This window comes from Orcinus orca, chromosome 14 (assembly GCF_937001465.1).
Source record: "Orcinus orca chromosome 14, mOrcOrc1.1, whole genome shotgun sequence".
NCBI classification, from domain to species: Eukaryota; Metazoa; Chordata; class Mammalia; order Artiodactyla; family Delphinidae; genus Orcinus; species Orcinus orca.
Genome location: NC_064572.1, coordinates 14,977,370 through 14,983,935, shown reverse-complemented (window position 1 = coordinate 14,983,935; position 6,566 = coordinate 14,977,370). Strand labels below are relative to the sequence as shown.

At 39.0% G+C, this 6,566-nt stretch overlaps 1 pseudogene; it reads left to right on the top strand.

Annotated features, from left to right (window-relative positions):
- Positions 1-3,243: 3,243 nt before the first annotated feature.
- LOC117198138 (dystrobrevin beta-like) lies at positions 3,244-4,227 on the top strand (annotated as a pseudogene).
- Positions 4,228-6,566: the final 2,339 nt, after the last annotated feature.

Below are 6,566 nucleotides of genomic sequence, written 5' to 3'. Positions count from 1 at the left end.
GTTGAATTTGAGGTCTTTGGAGTCATTTAGTCATTACCATTAGAGAACTGAATAGAGCTGGGAGTCCAAAATTCAGAAAAAATCTGTATATGATAAAAATTTGGATCTAGCCTATGAGCAGTGGTTGAAGACACAGAAGTGATGGGATTGTCCAAAAATAGTTATGAAATATAAGAATCCCGGATGGATTCCAAGGTACAGTGATATATTAAATGAATGACTATAGAGAGAAGAATATACAGAGGAGAGGTATCCAGGAAAGAGAGGTGACATGGACGTGAAAAGAGAAGAAATATACAGAAAGAAAGAGAGAAATGAAAAGTTTCCACAACCTCCTTATAAGATCAACTATTCAATAACTTTAAATTTAAATAATTTTTTGTTCTTTATTTTGAAATATCAAAATAATTGTGATCTCATTAGTATCTTTGAGCTATGCTCTTCAGATTGTGAAGTGTGGTCCACATGCTTCAAAATCACCTAGGAGTGGGGTTTAAAATTCAACTCTACTCCAGAAATCTGAGTCAGTGATAAGGGATGTGGATCCAGGAATCTGACTTTCCTAGCTTTCCAGGTTTAGTCCTACTGTCTTACAAGGAATTTGGGGTAAGAGCTCCATTGAAGTGAAACTAAAAACTAGGATTTAGGATGTGAGGTTTGATGTTTAAAGATCTTTAATCCTTCTTTCTGCAGTGCTCAGACCAAGACTGTAAAAAATGGTTAACTGTATAAGAAAGATCAACCTAGTCATCAGTTTCTGAATCAGACTGAGAAGTTGATATATTTAGAAAACAAAATAGTTTCCTTTCATGAACCATTATCTATATATTTTTAATGATCAAAGTAAGATCCATAAAATGTCAATCTGTGTTGTAATTAATTAACAAATGGAAATGAGAGTTTCAGCTATTCCAGCCAAAGCCAGTAGATTTAAACTGTACACTAATTTTTAAGTGAACAGAAACCTTTAAAATATATGTCAAACTGTTCTTTTTTTTTTAACATGAGGGTTAAAGAATAAATAAGGAGTTGAATGACCAACTCCTGTAATACAAATAATTACATAAGACACTTCATAAGAACAGGACAGATGTCTGGTTTGTCACAGCATGCCCACATTTAGCACAGTGCCTGGTATATAAGCTACTCAATAAATGGGTTTGAGATTCAAACAGAACAGTGTTCAAATACACATCTACCACACAGCAATCCTTTGACCTTGAAAAATAATTGTAACCTCTCTGTTTTAGCCAGGGTTCTCTAGAGAAACAAAGCTAATAGAATATATTCAGATATATAGAATGAGATTATGAGGCATTGGCTCAGCAATTATAAAGGCTGAGAAGTCCCACAATCTGCCATCTGCAAGCTGGAGGCCCAGGAAAGCTGGCGGTGTGGTTCCAGTCCAAACTGACAGGCCTGAGAACCAGGGGAGCCAATGGTGTAAGTCCCAATCTGAGTCTGAAGGCCCCCAAACCAGGAGCACTGATTTCCAAGGGCAGAAGAAGACAGCTGTTCCAGCTCAAGCAGAGAGAGCAAATTTGCCCTTCCTCCTTCTTTTTGTTCTATTCAGGCCCTCAACAGATTGGATGATGCCCACCTGCACTGGTGAGGGCCATCTTCTTTACTCTGTTGTCTACCGTTTCAAATATTAATCTTTTCAGGCGACACCCTTACAGACACACCCAGAAATCATGTTTTACCAGCTGTTTGGACATCCCTTTGTCCATCAAGCTGATGCATAAGGTTAACCATCACATTCTCTCAGTTAATTTTCCTATAAGCTTGTTCTGGCCTTACATGGTGCAGTGTGTGAAAAGTGACTCACAGAGCACAAGCAGTCAAAATATGCAGAGGTAAATTGACCTTGAAGCTATCATAGCTTAAGTCAGGGCCTCTTACTTGCATATGCCCCTTCCAAAGCCTTGTATGGGGCTCTGCTAATCGGTTAACGTGATCTGGTTTTTTGTAATGTTTGCAAAAGTAACATATATTTTATATTATTTTTATAAGAAAGGGTCCCCTAAATGAGCTTTAGGCCTCACAAAACTTGGCTTTGTCCATGAATATATGATAAGTAGTAGTATTATTCGAAAAAGAAAATTTATACAACCTATAGAAAATTCCTAGCACATTACTGGCACACAGTAAATGTGTTATTTTTTCATATGTTATAAATTGCTTATGTATAATATAGACTGTTCCAGCAATGTACATGGTAGTTTATAAATATACATAAAATATATAAAAATAAAAAGTGGAAGAAGATATGATAGACGTTTTCTAACAGAAGAGAGGTAAGATGAATCCATACACATTCTAGCAGTCAAAGCAAAATGCAGTAAAATTGGGTATTTATTTCACAGTGTGCATGAGCAGAGGAAGTGCTAAGTAGAAACTCAACTATTTCCAGTATGAAGTAAAATATTTAGGAGTTTTTCATTAAAAGAAAACTGTAGTGTACTGAACAATGTCTTTAGGGCATCTTTAGAGTAAAATCAGCAAATGATATCATACATATGTTAAAGACCCCATAAGAAAAGTGTGATAATAATTTTAGCCCTACTTTTTAGATTGTATAAATTCTTTGTAAAAGGATGTGAAAAAAGGAAAATTTGTGTGTTTCTGAAGGTAGGTACGGAGTTAGTTGTTGAATAAAGATTCTCATTGAGGAGCTAGGAAACGCCAGTTGATTACAAGAGATTTGCATTGTGAGATGGGGTCACAGTCGAATAGTAATTTTATAGCCAAAAAAGGAAAAATTTATTGTGCAGCGACCTGAGTGGTGGGGAGGTAGTTAAAAACTGATACAAACATTTGGGCTGGAGAAATTGACTCCGGAAGTCGTTACACGGAATCCTACGGAGGTGGCGCGTACCCGCCCTGTGCCCGTCCCGCCCCTCACGTCCCTCGCGCCTTCGCAACCTCACGCCCCACCCCGCCCCACGCCCTTCACGATGCCGCGCCCCTCACGCCCGTCACACCCGTCGCGCCCCTCACGTCCCTCACGTCCCTCGCGCCCTCGCGACCTCGCGACCTCACGCCCCTCACGCCATCATGACCTCGCGCCCCTCGCTCCCTTCATGCTGTCGCGCTCCCGGCGCCGTCGCGCTGGGCGGGAAGCACCGAGAGCCAGGCACTGGGGAACGTTCGCCGCTTGTGCAGCTCAGCGAGGGCCAGGCCGGAGAAGGCGAAGGCGGCTGCGTCCCAGAGACCTGGGCGCCGCCAGCTCCGGCCCGGAAGATGATTGAGGAAACTGGGAGCAAGCGTAACATGGCAGAGAAGAGGCAGCTGTTCGTAGAAATGCGTGCTCAGAATTTTGATGTCCTATGACTATGAATTGACAGATTGCAAAGCACGATTTGTACAAAAAACGATGCAGCCTCCATTTTGCTGGTCTCTGGAACATGCTGGAAGCCTTTCGAGACGACGGCCTTGATACACTGGACTCATCCCCTGAGATCAGTGTGTCCCGCCTCGGGACCGACCCTCATCCATCTACTGCCAGCGGAGCACGTGCCTTCCTTCTCATGAGTCGGCGTGGACCAGCGCCTCAGCTCCTCCTCGACTTCGTGATTGCTGCTGTGACAGTGAGGCCCGAGGCAAGTTGATGGTATTTTCTGTTAAAGCTGTGTTAGCATGTGTGGTGGGAAAATGCTGGACAAGCTGAGATATGTTTTCTCCCAGATGTCAGATTCCAGTGGCTTAATGCTATTTAGCAGGTCTGACCCGTTTCTGAAGGAAGTTCTAAAGTTCCCAGCAGCTGTCTTTGAAGGGCCATCTTTTGGTTACACAGAGCACTCAGCCTGCACCTGTTTTCCGCAGCCGAGAAAGAGAATGCTGAGTATGCCTTTAGACACAGCAATGGCTGATCCTCCTCCCCGGGGCCTTGTCTGGCTACCTCTCAAGCATAGGCTTGCCCACATGGAGGAGGGCTGCCATCCCGTGGAGTGCTCCAGTTTCCGGTGGGAGGCGGAGTGTTCCTATTCCTGGTTTGAGCGTGGGATGGGTTTCTGGTACCCATGCTGGCAGTTGCCACACCCCCAGCTCTGCCAAAATTGCTCTTTGTGTGGCCGTGCCAGTGTCCCTCACGGCAACCAACACCAGGTGAAGGAGCATCCCTCCTGGGTAACTGCTTTGTGTCTCAGTCTGTGTCCCCAACAGTTCGTCTGTTTCATCAGTAACAACACTAGGGCCACTTTCCTCATAGATGCCTACCGTAAGTAAGGGTGTAGTGTCATGAAATATTAACACTTACATTTATGACGGGGCTTGCAGATATGTTGTGTTTCATCACTTGATTTGAAAAGCAGAGTTTTTAAAGTATGGGGAGATGGAGTTACGATGACATTTGACAAGGTCCCTTTTATTAAGTAAATTGGAATGTGACAGTGCTCACTTTCCAAGCGAAAGGTGTCTTCTTGTTTTAAAATTGTACAAGGGGTACCACCCCCACCCCAAAAGACTTAACTCTCTGAGCTTTAAGGAGGATTTAAAGTTCTTTTTTTCAAGCAAGTTTACTTCGTGCTTATAGGGTTTAAATGTTGCAAAGAAAGCTGCATGAAATGAAGTTAAATTTTTGCCTCTCAAGTTGGGGAAATACTGTATTTTACAATTGTCACGTGGATGTTTTTACTTTCTAAAATAGTCTTTTAAATAACAACATTTGGGTGGAGCTTAATGTCTGATTTTTCTGTGGTGTTTATAAATCATGTAATAAGTTCAGCACCAATCATTTTTCCTTCCCTTCTCTCAGTTTATTTCCAGAGTTTTAAAAATGTCATACTTTTATTTCCAAAAGTTTCTAGAGCCTTGTTTTAAAACCTTTTACTTTAGTTTTTGTTAGTTAGTTTACTGGAAGGTAGAAAAATATAGAGTCATAAGTATAATTCAGGATCTAAGTTCTCAGGCCTGTTCATCCTACTGGAGTTACCAAAGAAAGCTTTGATAAGTGGGGGGTTTTCCTCTCTTTTTTTTTTTCTTTTTCCTAGTTAACCTTCTTAAAAGTCAATCAAGAAGAAAGCAAGTAAGTTCATATCAGGGATTAGTTAAAAACAAAAACCAAACTTTAATCAAGTGTATACTTTACTTCCTACATTTCTGACAATGTCTTAGATACAATTTTTTTATCAGATAGCTTTTCAGTTACGGTTAAACCATATAATTTTGTTAAACTGAACATCCTATCCTGGGTATTGTTGTTTTGTAAATTCCAATATTTTGTTTTTGGTTGAGGTGTCATTATTTTACATTTTTTAAACAAGCAAAGGAAAAAAAAAATAACAGTAGTTTCTTCTCTTTTTCATTGACTCGGGAGAATTTATAGATTTTCAAATAGTTACTTTTTCTTAAAGTACAAGTATCCCACTGTGTTAATTGACTTGTTAACATCGTCAGCTGTTTTTGGTTAGAGTCTAACTCTTTACACTGAGGTAGCTCTTTGCCCTATTACCTTTTTAAAAATTTATTTACTTATTTATTTTTCATTTTTTTTAACATCTTTATTGGAGTATGATTGCTTTACATTGTTGTGTTAGTTGCTGCCTATTACCTTTCATAATGATTGGATTCTCTGGAATGTATCTACTGAAAATCCTCATCCTAGATATTGGGGCTAGGAGATGAACTTGTTTTTCACCTTAGTTTGAACTTGCTCCTTTAGCTAATTTATAACCCTTATAGAAATGGGAATTTTACGTTTATTTAAAGATAAATGACTGTTTTATTGCTTTCTGATTTACAGAGCAGTTTTTCACGTGAAAAACTCTGTTGAATTTTTCCATTGCTCTGTAACATACATAAATTGAAGTACAGAAATCACAAGTGAATTCTTATATTTCTGTTTAAACTTCACAATACTCTTGTGAAGTAAGTCTTATTTCTATTCATTGTTATTTTTATTTCAGCTTCATTTTTTTCTAGTTTATTAGTTCATTTTGGTTATAGTGACTTAAGATTTCGGGAAAAATCAAGTATTATCAGCATGCATAATTTTGAAGCTGGTATCATAAATGTATCAGTTTTGAATTTTGACGAGTATATACATTATGTAGTAGATGCATACTGGTAAGGCCTTTTAGCAATATACGTGTGTGTGTGTGTTGTGAGTATAACTTGTTTTCAAGATTAGGACTATGTGCAATACCCTTGTTCTTTGAGGAAGATATCAGTGAATTTTGAGGCTGATGTGAGTAAAGAAGTTTCCACTTAACAAAAAGATGTGTAATCAGTTAAGTAGTGATTTCTTTGAAGATTGTCCACTGTATCTGTACTAATATTTTGAATGAATGTTTCTCTGTGTTCACAACAGATGAATTTAGCGTGCATTTAACCAGCTTCTATATGAATTTACATTGTAGATTTGATGTGTCTAGTGTTGGTGTTTGGAAGTTTGTTTTGATTTTTCCGAAAGTTTTCATTTAATATTTTATCTAAGTAACTAGCAGTATAATTTCTTATTCTTCTAGTCATTGATCCATTCATTTGCCTTTATTATAGAAAAAAAAAGCCACACGATACTATTAAAAAAACAAAACAAAAGAATCCTAGGAAGAAGCCCTCATCGT